Source organism: Ambystoma mexicanum, chromosome 12, assembly GCF_040938575.1.
Source record: "Ambystoma mexicanum isolate Mex_15411 chromosome 12, UKY_AmexF1_1, whole genome shotgun sequence".
Taxonomy (NCBI): domain Eukaryota; kingdom Metazoa; phylum Chordata; class Amphibia; order Caudata; family Ambystomatidae; genus Ambystoma; species Ambystoma mexicanum.
In genome coordinates this window covers 776,261,413-776,275,281 of record NC_090936.1, presented here as the reverse complement: position 1 = coordinate 776,275,281, position 13,869 = coordinate 776,261,413, and positions in this window count along the sequence as shown.

The window sequence follows — 13,869 nt, the reverse complement described above, 5'->3', positions numbered from 1 at the left end:
GTGATTAGGCAAAATCGACATATTAACGTATTGCAATATGTCTGAACATATTTGTATTGAGTTTGCTCCAAGGTAGGAAATTGGTTTGATTTAAAATGAATATATATATTTGCGTGGCTTCTGCGCAAGGAAATGTATGGATGTAACTAGAGCGCACAAGCCTTTTTCTTTCGAATGCTGCATACTCAATATATGTCTTAGAAGTTTGATTGGCATCGATGGTCCTGATCCAATCCATTTTGTAAAGTTTTCATTTTACATTTGGAAGCCCCGCCACTAGAACTTCAATGGTAGCATTAGTTTGTGTGAGAGTGGCCTTCATTAGGGCCTCAAAAGACGCCATTGAGGGCACATTAGCATCAGCCAATATATCGTTCCAATCCTGAAACAAGGAGTTCCTTGGAGGAACCAACATTTTAGCATAAGATGTAATTTACGCCATGTGGATCTTGATGAGAGCGACAGGAGCCCTAATTCATGCCGAATTATGAAGTTCGGGATGGACAACGCCAAACCCAACGTACCTTTCCATAGTTGACCTTGTAACGTGTTCAAGACAGCATCTAAATTCACAAGACAAATGTCTAGGCCAAATAGTAAGGTGGGCTCCACTTTCAACACATGGAAATCAATGAGAGGTAACAATGAAAATGTACAATATTTGTTAAATATTATTCTCATTTGAGAGAGAGTACTGTACCTGCTTTGGCCTTTAAGTCAGCTGTCCATGATTTCAGTGAATTAGAGTTTGAGATGGTATAACCCAAGTAACATAAGGAATTGACACATTGAATATTTAAGCCTGCTATATTCCATTCACACGATTTGATGCGTTTTCAATTGATGAATATGATGATTTTTACCTTTAGGGAATTCACTTGAAGATTGTGGGTATTGGCATAATTTGCGAATTCATTGAGCTTCAGCTGTAAACCAAAAGGTGTCCCATCCAGCAGCAAAATATCATCCGCAAAACATACCCAGTGCAGTTGTAATGTACCCAATCTCGCTGGATACATTGCCCAATCCATCCACAGTGTATCGATATCACACAAGAAAAGGTTAAACAATGTTGCAGGAAGATTGCAACCTTGATTTACCGCTGTTGCAGTTGGAATACCGGGAGTAAGCACTCCCTTTTGGTTTTTCTACACTTGAAAAGAGGAGCAATGCGACCAATTGAACCAGCCTTGGGGGGAAGCCCAACATCAACATCTTGAACCACAATAATTCCCTAACCACAGAGTCAAACTCTGATGACAAATCTAATGCTGACATATACAAAGGACCAGCATTGGAAGATTTGGACATCGAGAACAAATGAGCAACCACAAAAGCATTAAGAGAGGTGCTCATCTGCTTTTGAAATCCAACTTGGAATTTAGAGTATACATTGGTTTCAACAATATATCTCTCAAAGTTTGCCGGATCATGTGAATCTCCCTTTTTATGAATTGGAATAATTATCGTGTTCTGCCAAGAAGATGGAATATGAGTGATACGCAGAATATAATCAAATTTGGTGAAGAAAATAGCAGCCCAAAATTGGGGATCAGATGTGATTAGACAGGGAGGGATAGCATCTGGTCAGGCTGCCTTTAAAGATTTTAACTGCCCAATGACTCACAGGATGTCCTCAATAGAAAAGGACCAATTTGCAGGATACATGGAACACAATATCCCAGAATTACAGTGTTTGAATAGCACGGGTAAATGGAACTTTGCTTTGATGTATGACTGCCAGACATTAGCCGCGATGGAAGAGGCAATATTGTAAGTACTAATTGACTAAGTAGGTAAAATGTCTACATAGCCGAGGATGCCAGTGGACTGAGACAAGCCTACGTGTTGTTTGTAAAATCGCCAGCATTGTGTCTAAGGGAAGCAGTGCCATTTTCACTTTAATGTGTAATGTAATTGGGAAATTGGGAAATGGTCGCTAGTTGTGAATGGAGAGATAACCACCGGCTCTACCAACCCAAGAAAATTCTTTGATACATAAAAAAAGTCAATAAATGAACTGACCATCCCCCTTGTCCAAGTCCCGCAGTGAGGCATATTGCAAAAATTCACCAATTGACAGTTCCAGTGATCGAAGTAAAGTCGCCATTGTTCACCTCTATACAATAGAGAACGGTGTTGGGCCACCACTGTAGAACAATGAGATATATGAGTTAAGTTATTGCAAGCAGAATTGAAATCCCCACCAAGTATAATATAATAGTATAATATAATAGTCAGGATTTTTAAGAAAGGCAGCTTCTAAGACCGCGTAAAGTGCGTCAAAGAATTAATCGAGCGTACTTTTCACAGGATTAAAGTAAATTCAAATAATCTGGAAAATCATGATGGTTAGCTTAGCCTGTACATACTCTATAACCAGTATCTCATTAGAACAAGATATCATTGTTGATTGCACATTGGCTTTATTGTTTACTAGGATTGCTTGTCCACCAGAGGGCCTCCCCGACTCACCCTGAATCGCAGGGAGGCAATAAGTAGTGAACCCATCTACCCTGAAAGAATTTATGGACATGGTTTCTTGGATGATAAATATTAGAGGTAATTCATCCCTCGAAGCCGATCTAAGCCACTGGAGTAGATTAACATACCCACAGCAGATCCATGAGTTGATTTTTAATGGAACACAGCTACAGGAGCTGCTTAGCTTTGGCAATTTTGGCAATCATGGCTAATAGCGGGGCCAGCCAGGATAAATTGGAGGCATTCGCTACCATTGCTGTCAGTTGCGGAATAATGTCATTATTCTGGAGGGACACAGCCAAATTATAAGTCCTGATTACCTCAGTTGAAATCGCAGTGGGTAGTGGCACATCTAGAAAATCAATGGATTCTTCCACCGACTTAAATAAACACAATGCCAGACCTCATCCTGCAAAGTCTCCTCTGTGCTTCCACAGTCATTTTGTGATAATATTAGAATAAGGACCACAGAGCATGCTATGGTTGTTATGATTAGCTAATAGGATCCATTCTATGTCATCAGAGTGCAAAGTTCAAAGCTGAGGGTAGTATTTAAATGTATTGAATAAAACGTATTGATTGATTCTTTGCTGATCATTATTTGTGGGATCGCTTGTCCACCCCAAGATATTTTGCGTGTCCATTGTGAATTCTAATTCCTCGTCAAAGTCATTGGAATTGGGTTGAAGAGGCACATCTACTGGTAAAGGTAAAGGAACATTGCTAGGCGATGCAGCAACAGCCAGGCAAGCTGCCCGTTGAAGCTCTCGTACTGCATTCTGAGTGTCAGCAATCGGTGACACTTCCTTGGGAGTTTGCGCATCCCGTCGCTGACTCCCAGTAGAGTTACCATGGTGAGTTTGTGGGCTTCAAGGCTAATGTAATGGATTGCTCATCACCTCAGCAGAGTTAAGTGAGACTTGCTGAGCTAACAGAGTAGCCTGTTGATAGATACTCTTCACGATTCCTTGTTGCAATTGCAAGCTTGAAGCTTGCAGTGGAATATTTTGTGCCAGTACAGCAGAGTTAGAGACCCCTGCATTAGCTGCTCCAAAATGTTTAGTACCACTAATCGGGTAAAATTGAGACAATTGTCTTTGATTCAAATTTACAACAGAGATTGGGTTGGACATCCCCAAACCAGTGGGAAGTGACACCGCAGATAATGCAGGTATAAGATTATCACCACTGATAGATGGGAGGGAGGGTTCATTTACTGAGTCACTTTTAGGATCATTGAATTCATTTGTTTTTTTGGTGTTTTTTTTCATTCACTGATACAGCTTGTTTATTTAAGTTCAGTAGTATTTTGGATTCTTCATTTAGTTGTTCCAAATCAAGAATTTCGTCATCATTGGTGATTTGCCTAGGGATATTAAAAGTTGACGCAGCGTCACAGATTTTTTTGCCGGGTACATTTTAGGATTTTTTCCGTGAATATTAGTTTTATTCCTTGCATTATTTGTGTGCTTAAGTGCTTTCGCATGCACCCTTTTGAGCTTGCGAGAATGGAGTCTGCCGATGGAATCAAGGGAATTATTATAGTTACTAGAATAATTTCCAATCGGTTCATCAAATTTGTCTATTGTTAACTGATCGATAACCTGAACAAGTGGCGACAGGCTATTTGGAGCATCCCCTTGCCCTTGAAATGTAAAGGGTTGATTCACAGTTTGAACAATCCCGTCCCTTTCCTACTCGTAGTGCCTTAACCTCTAAGTTGTTAAGAATCTAAATACATCATCTAATTTGAGAGTGTTTAATTTTACTGTATGAAGGAGAAGGGCATTGGAGGGCTTCATCTCAACATCAACCTCTGCATCTTCACAAGAAACTGCTTGGGCGTAAGTTCTTAATGCCAGATTCCCAGAGTTGACAAAATGGAGAGTTTGCATAGATTCAGCGATAGTATTTTTAGCATTTGGGAACTGCAGTTTGTTAGTCAGTGAATCCAAGGTGCACATTTTTTGAACCTGAAAATTTGCATGGGCAAAAATAAAGCCCTCACATTTGCTCATTTTCCTGGTGAGATAACCAATAGAGAGTTTATTAATGTCAAGGTCCACATGGGTTTTCTTGTGGCCTTTATAAAGCAGATTAAGAAGATTAAGAATTCGGTGATCACTGGGAAACAGGAACAATCAGAGTCATTAGTCTGGCCAGAAGCAGGCCCCTACAAATAGCTCCTCTCCTGTTTCTGTGTATCCCCCTGCTTTTCCTCTGTGTTCTTCACCACTTTTTCTATTGACTCTTCCTTGCTTTCCTTGTGCACAATCCTGCTTTTGTTCAATGTTTCTCAACCCTAACCTATGCTATGTTTCCTCTACACATTACACTCTTTCTCTACCCTTGCTGCTTTTTGAGAATCTCACAAAAATCGTCTTCTGATTTCTCTGCCACTGCCAAAAATGTAGCACCATTTGTTTGTCCCTGTTGTCCTCATGTACCTTTGCTTCAATTTATTTTGTAATCATGTGCAGCCCTTAGGTGTAAGCATTTTATACATTTAAATAAACAAATGCAGACGCTCATCCAAGCTACTCTATATTTACTCTTGGTGGTGCTTATCTTGTTCAGGAGAAGCACTTGCTCAAGAGATATTCACGGTCAGATTTGTGAGATACTCCCACCCATAGCTTCAGTAACATATATGGAGGTTATTTGTGTGTGGACTATAAATAGCTGGCTTGAATTGGCAAAAGGTGCTCTGTTACATGTGATGTATCTTGTTAGAGCAGGTATCATATATGTGTCTGTCACAATATCTGGCAGCGATGTTCTGTCCACCCTTGTCTTAAATGTGAAGGCCAAACTGTGTCATACCTTTCACACTCCCCCAGCGCACACCACGTGTTGTTGTTGTTTTGTCATGTTTTTTGCCTCTTTCTATCTCTAACCTTGTGTCATTGGGACTTTGAAAGTTCAGTAGACGTTGCTAGAAAGGATTGTTTAAAAAAAAGTTTTTCTATGTGTTTTGGTGTTTGCAACTGGTTGCAACTGGTTGAAATTGTGTAGTTCTCTGTGATGGGTTCCTTACTATAGTCCTATTTTTGTGCTATTCTATTTTGAAAGGTCTAATAGACACCATTTTGTAGAGATTTGTCATTTTGACTGCAGAACTCGCAGTGTGACCATGCTGTGGCTGATGTGAAAGTACATTGTTTCATATGAACATGTTTATTTGCAGTGTGGTGTGTAAGCTACATGAAGTAATTGTTTCTTTTTGTTGCTGAAGATCACAAAATAGATTTTTAAGCAAGATTATTTTCTGTGCTACATAGAATTATTTTTAAAGAGATGACAGTTGGATCCCGTTAAAATAACAGCAGATGGGTTTTGTGCTCCATTTGAAGAAGTTGTGCCTTGAATGGTGCTGGCAGGAGCCGATGTTGAAGGAGCTGCAGAAGAAATGGTAGGTGGAAGTGATGATGAAGGAGGTTCAGCAGAAGCAGGTGCAGCTACAGAAGGACACTGACAGAGTGAACGAGCCCCATGCATTTTCACTTTGTGGTGTGATTGAGCTTTTTGTAGTTGTTATCCAGATTATCCCAATGTATGTGTACTAGATAGTTGATAGAGAGGTGCCCAAGCTCTGTAATGCGATGTTTGTTGGTCCACGTTGCAGAAGGTTTTGCAAAAGCTGCACTGTACTTCCTTTACCTCCTTTAGAGTATGATGTTCCTTCATAAGAAAGAATCTCTAACTGTCTGAAGTTTTTTGGCGCAGAGCTTCTACCGGGATCATATAGATGGTTAACGTATCTACTTGCACTTGACCTAAACTTTCTCTGTAATTGTGATGTTGAGGTATGGCTAGTTCACAATCAGCACTGAACCTCCTCAGCCTTCATTTGGGAATGGTGCTCCTTCAGAAGGCTATACTTCCAACTATTACTACTTTAGTTCAAACAGAACACAGTATGTGGCGTACCGTGCAAAAAATTCTTAGCACAGAAAAAGCGTGAGCCAGTAAACCGGCAGCAGGTGGGTTTGGTGCTCCACTGGAAGAAGTGGTGGCGTCAACAGTAATGGGAGGTGTTGATGTGGAAGCTGCAGATGCACAGCCACAAAAGGAATAAGACCCATGCATCCTCACCTTATTGTGTTCATGCACCTTCCTTTAGTCATCACGGACGTCATCCCAGTGAACCGTATCCACAGCCTCTCTACACCAACCCTCTTGACATTTGCCCACCCACCATACTGCTACTGAATCTATTTAGCCATGTTTTGGGAATGGTGGTCCTTCACAAGGAGCTCTCAGACACTCAATTGTGACATATAGTGCATAGGATTTTCATCAATGAAAAATTGGGTGCCGGTAGAATGGTAGCAGGTGGATTTGAGCTAGCTCTAGGAGGAGTTGTGGCTTTGATGTTGGTTGTAGGTGTTGCAATGGTGGATGGAGGTGCAGATACTCGCCGATGTAACAAACTATAACCATGCATCTTGACCTTGTGGTGCTCATGGCCCTTCTGTATGAATCATCAATATTATTCCAGTGGACACGTAGATGATTGATAAGCACAGCTGGGTCCAGGCTTTGTGATGGAACAATTGAAGGGCCACATCATAGCAGCTTCTGGCACAAGGTGCATTGCAGTTTTTTAGCCTCCTTTTTTAAACAGTCTTGCTTGACATGGAAGTATCTCCAACTGTCTTAGCAAATCTTCATTCTAGTAGGCCTTTTCCACAACGGGATGGATTCAGAACCCAAACCACATCATCCTCACTGCTGCCACTTCTGTCAGACATGATGTTAAAAGTCTGACTTGGGAGAAAAATATCTAACAACAAAAATGACAACACAAAAAGGACAACAAATAAATGTTTAAATAAATAAAACAGCAAGTACTCAAACAGAACAAATAACACATAAGGCAATGAAAAAGAGGATTAAGTAGAAAATGCGAAAAAAGGTTGGAAAAATAATGTATAAGGAGCCCAAAGGTCTTGCAGTAACGCAGCAAGGACTGAAAGCAATGGTAAATATTTAGAGGCCGATTCATAGAATTTCATGCAAAAATCATGCTAGGGCGTTGTGCCGAGAAGGACACTGTCTGAGCCTGCGTAGAGAAGGAAAAATGGGTGCCCTTCATATTCATGGAATTGTTTGCTCAAAGTAACTGAATTCGCAAGTCATGGCTTGAACACCCCTGACAAATCCGCACGCAAAGCAAAAAACTGCCAGAACAGCTACCTTTGTGCGCTCCCCCGAGTGTGAATACATGCACCCTTCAAACTGTGTGTGGGGTCCCCCGTAAGCATGCCTGTGACTCTGGGACCCTGCACAGGGTCCCCTGTAACTGTATCCGGTGTATTAAAAATCGGAATGCGCTAATAAATTGGTAAATCTGCGTGCAAACCCACGTAAAACGTTCCTGCACCCAGCCACTGCATACCCACACCCCTAAGTAACATCAGAACCCTGATTGAGTACACACACCCCTAAATCTGACACACAACCCGAACTGTGTGCTAAAAATCCTACGCACAAGTGTACTTACACCTGCCTTCGGGTGGCGGATCTTATGAAGTACTTGCATGGCCATTTCCAAGCCGAGACGTTGCACGATCAAATTCATGAATACCTCTCGCGCCGTGCAATAGTGTGCTTGCGAGGGACTGCCTGCAGGCTGTCCATCTGAACGCCCACTTTTTTCACAAGTTCTTCCCCATTTATGGTGTTTTGCCCTCTACTGACCCCTCTACGCAGGCCACACACACACACTGCTCAGATTCTCGCGCAAAATCCAGGGAAAGTACAGCACATTCGGTTCCATGAATCGACAAAGGCACAGTTGCGCACTTAGGTACCCTATTTTCCGCACAGATAAGTGATTTGCTATGGCTGTGGTTAATATCCGTAGCTACGTAGTTCATGCTGTCATTGGTTGAAGATGTTGACACAGATATATGCCATGTGTACCCCAGCAGCCGCAGAGCGTGTCCTAATTGGTCAATGCCACACATGTGTATTTCATCATATGGCGTGGGTGTAGTCATATATACCCAACTGAAGCAGCTTACGTTGTCATTGGTTGAGGCTGTTAACACAGATATAGGCATATACACGTCTATGCAGGTTACACTGTCATTGGGTGAGGATGTTGACGAAGATTTATGTTATGTGTGCCCATGCAGCCATATTTCAAGTTCTGATTGGTCAAGGCTGCATGCACAATTTCATCATACAGCGTGGGAGTAGCCGCAACTCCCAGTACGTGCAGATTGTGCCATCATTCTTTGAGGATGTTTATGAAGACATATGTCATGTGTACCCATGCAGCCACAGCACGTATTCTGATTAGTCAATGCTACACGCACAGATTTCAGCATAATCTCGGCTAAGATAAGTACACAGTGATTGGTTTGTGGGCATAGCTGCAAATACCTTCTATATTTTTAGGAAGCCCTTTTAGTTTTCCTCATTGCTTTTTGGATCTTGCTTCCTGAGGCATGTGTGAAATCCTCCAAGAACTTTCCAAACCTGCAAACTTCTATTTTCCAATCCCTTTTGCATTCACTCTTTCCTTTGTATTGTGTTTTGTGGTTTGTCTACATTTATTATTTTACTTAATTAGTTTCTTTTTTAAACTATTTTCATTTTAAGTGTCAAAGTCTTTTTTGTGTTTATTTATTATTTTATTTTCCTCCTTGTTTGACATGTCATTCGAACACAGCAGTGACAAGGAGATTGTTTGGGTCTCTTCTGCTTTACCTCTCTGCAAGAAGCAGTGTGGGACGAAGACAAACGTGGACAGCTGGAAATATTTTATGGTACAATACTATAGCCGGAAGAAGGTATAGGATGTCATGTGCACTTTGTGCCAAAAAACACTGCAGAGGGGTCCATCATCAGCACTCTAAAAGTCTGGGAATGTCAGCGTTAATTCAGCAATTTTGTGCTTACAATAGGCCACTTGCATCCTTCCCGAGCTACCTTCCCCCGTCCCAAATCTCAACTTTATTCTGGCAATGGCCAAATTGCTTTCATTGTCATCTGGAATGATGCTCACCTACCTTATCAACATCATTAACTGCCTCCATGCACCTAATGAATGGTTAGTACAGAATAAACTTAATTCCTTAATTCCACCGAAACAGATCGCACTATTTTCATCCTACAAAGCCCTCAATAGCATTGTAATTACGCTGTACACATATATGTCATTTCCTGTGGACTCTGACACAAACTCAAATGAAGCTCATTTTAAACTCCACATGCAGCCAAAGACCATGTCCATATATATCAATGACTCTGATATTATAGTTGACAAGAGCTCCGAAGTTATCCAACTTTAACTAATGTTAATTCTTTGTACCAAGGCCTTACCAAGCATCAAACCTGATGTTAGGAGAGATTTCATATTTGAATGTAATTTTCCCTCCATGTGTCAACCCCCAAACTTTTTGCTGCTGTTCTACACCCTGATCTAACCTTTGCCAGAGAAGCGCAGCCCTCAGCCGCACTCCTCCGGGCTTTCGCTCACTTCTTATGGGGAAACTGACATGCCCTTAAAACAGTCAGTACTGGGAGACTTGGTTCCCTTAGTCCTTTCCTCATGTTGCAGCTTTTGTGCAACATGTAACAAGAATGCAATGTAACTTACTTTACCGCACCCTCGGGTCTCTAGTCATTCCAAAGGCCCTAGGAACTCTCACTGGACTTTTTTATGAACTGTGCAGATGTGTCACGGACAGGATGGTGGCAGCTATCATTGTTTTCTTATGTTTTGAAGCCTTTCTTGCCATATTATCCGCGCTTACCGCGTTTGGCACGAATAGGTGGCCTGGCTCCAAAATGGCCATGCCACGAGGTTCTTTGTCCTGTCCTTTGGCCATCTTGCCCCTTCACCTTCCCCAGGTCGAGCTGACCCGGGTCAGTCCTTTCTTGGTCATGCACTTTCCCGCGAAACCCAAAGCTTTCGTGGGCTTCTGCATGCCTTGTGTGTTTGCCTCTAGGTTGTGGGCTGGGATGTCTGTTCCCAATACACATCCTGGGTGCCAGAGAGTCTGGAGTGTCCTGAATGCCTGGGACCACTGTGGTCCGTGATTGGTCCACGTATGGAGTGAGTGTTTGTGAGCAGATCTCCCATTGGGTCCTCTCCGTTTTGGTGCGAAGGGAACTTTGGATAAGAGGAGGCCGAAAACACCACTACCATGTCGATCTCCTCAGTTCACACGAACAAAGGATAAGGAGCCAAGTATCCTGCAACAAGAAGCCGATTTGAGGAACCGCTGGTGACACGCTGGAAGGATTGGCATCCTGAGCCCGCTGTCGTCCTGCGAGACCCCTCTGCATCTGATCGTTCTAGAAGGTCTGCAAAGGCGCTTTGACCCATTGGAATAGTGGGACCAACTATTCCCGGCACCTTCATCAAACTCTGCAAGTGAGCCTCTTCAGAAGTGTCCCTGGGCCAACCAGTGGGCTAACCATTTTACGCAGGAAGTTTGCTCTGTCACTGCCGTGGTTTCCAGGAAGCCCTCGAAACTTGGTATACTGCTTGCTCTGTGTCCACGGCACCCTCACACCGAATTTTGTACACTTGGCATTCCCAGGTCTGAAGTGAAACGAGTGTGCCCGGACCGGAGTAAATGCAGTTACCGTGTTGCCCTGCTGTGTCAATGACTTGTGCAAGTTTGCTGCACTTGTGACCCTCTTGAACCTGAAGCCTGCTACCGCGGAAACTATACCGTGTCAAGACACTGATTGTCGCATTCGAACCTGCCAGTGAAGTGGACTGAACTGGCGAAGTCTGGGTCTGCCTGCGTCAGGGACCGGTGAGTAGTCCATACCCCAACCGGTGGCCCCTAGCGCAAGAGTCAATTTTTTTTCCACCGCTGTTGCAAAATAGCGACTCTATCCCACACTCTCAACCTGCCTCTGCCCGCAAGTGGAGGTGCTGCTTGAATAGTGGGGACTTGTTCTTCATCGATCTTATCCGCCTTCCTGAGCTGCTAGTGACCCTTGAAGAGACCCTATTTTGTCCAGTGGCACAAGCGTGTGCATGTACTATTGAGCATAAGCCTCCTCTCTTCGTAGGGCTTGGACTGCCTCTTAGATAGGTGTATTCTTGATGTGGAACTGGATCTAAAGATTACCTGCACTGCCTGTTTTCCTCCCCATCTAGGTGCTCTACATATTTCGTGCTTCTTAATCCATTAGACCCATCTGGTCTTGTATATATATCGTGTTGATTGTGATGTGTTGGTTTACTTCAGTATTATTGTGATTCTTTGCTATGGTCTATATTACAAAGGCCTTGTAATAAATGTGTCTATATTTTTAATATAACACCTGTCTGGAGTAATTTGTAAGTGTCCTTGCTTTGTGTGCTCATTGAGGTCTTTCAGTCACCCTCACCCCTCTTGAGACTTAGTCTTGACTGCCTGCCATAGCTACCCTGATTGGTCCGGCTTGTCCAGAGGTTATCCTGTTCCAAGAAACTAGGTTGGCCTTCTGAACTTCTGCCCCTCCAGGTCAGAGTTCAGAAATCCATCTCATCTTAACACCTGACTAATCGGGTCCATTCAAAATCTTGATGTGAAAGTGACTATTGGCCTTGGAATCCAACGCCTATCAACCTGGCACTCAAGGCACTTCACTGGCTTCCCATTCAATCTAGAATTCTGCTGAACGTTTGTTGTCTGACAAGGTCCCTACAATCTGGGTCCCAAGTACCTAAAGGCAGATCTGAACACCTACTCCCCAACCAGAAATATAACATTGCCAGGGGCAACTTTCTCACTCACACCAAGCTAAAAAGGCTCACACACAGGGGAAGAACCGTTGCTGCCTCTGCTACTAAACTGTGGAAGGGGATAGCCAAGACACTCCGGAAATAACAAAACAACAGGTTTAATAGAACTCTGAAATTCACCATACTCAAATCTGCGTTTCCCAATGTGTAGATGACCTTTCTGGAGCTCCCTGCGCTATCTAGAACGACCTCCCTCTGCCCGTATGCGTCTAGGATTCCTTCCTCGTGGTCTTCCTGGACGTTCTGTTATTTGGTTGGCTTGCACTTAAACATGTCTATATGTCATGATATACTTGGATATTAGATTGAAATATTCTCTACTGTGTACAGTAGCACGATTGTTTGGTTGCACTATTCTGTTCTGTTTAGCCCAGTGCTGTGAAACACATATTTTGCAAGTTGGAATTCTATAAGTGATAACAAATAAATTAAATAAAAATGCATGTTTTTATATACATTGGTGCCATGCCTATTTTCAAACTTGTAATTTATGTTGCTTAAAGTGTGCACAAGAAAGAAGACAGCCATTAGAAAATGCATCCACCCTGCCTACAGAATTTCAGATCTTTTCATTATTGCTATCTTGCTGGACTTTTCTCACCCAGTATCCTGACAATGAGATAATGCTGCACGTTTTGGATCAACCTTGAAACTCTTGGGTATAAAGTGAGTTAGAAAAGTCTTGGCAAAACCTCTCCTTCCTTAGGATCAGCAGAAATAGACAGATCAACTTAGCACATTAGTTATTTCCTTTTATCCTTATGAGATTCCCACATGTTTTCTGGGGTCTGCTGATCCTGCTCATGTCCCTCCATAATTATTTGCCTGTTGGTAAATAGGCTCAATCAGTGTTGTTGCTCTTGTTACTGAGGGTTCAAAAAGATGAGCTGCCATTTTAAAGCCAGGCAGAAGTAGAGTAGGCACTTGAGCGGCTCGGCTGTGGGGAGTGCGCGCGTCCTACTGCATAAATGGTGTCCTCAGGAACTAGCCATAGGTATTGATATCTTTTCTCATTAGAGCAAAGGAAGAAGCACTGTCTATGTGAGTAGCAGTGCAGGCGTCCTCTTCAGTGGCTAGACTTGATGTTTGCTCTTTTGTTGAGAAACATTTCGGGTAGAATCAATTACTAAATACATGCTTGGGCATCCCCAGAAATGCCTCTTTCTCTGAAACAACCCCTACTACATGGACACTTTTCTTCTATTATGCCTTTCCTATTGCCCTAAGATGGAGTACTTGTTCCGGGGTCATTTTGGCTGGTAAGCAGATGGGGTCATTAAGAAAGTAAAAGTGTATTGCATGGTCAAGCTATATTATGAGATTCATGGGCAGATGTGATCTTGCCAACACATGTACGTGGCAATTTATCTTGGCTAATGTGAGGCATGACAAGTTAGAAGACATGGAGGGACATATGGCATGGCCCAATATACCACTACAAGGTAACACTTTTGATAGCTGGTGGGCATCCCTGTTCCCCAGATCCCAGCTGAGTCTTAAACGAGGATCACACAATGCACCTTCATATGTGCAGTTCCCACATGCAGATGAACAGAAGAGATGCACACATCTTAGCACTGAATGTCAATCATGGGTGACATTCAAATGCATTTCTGGTTCTG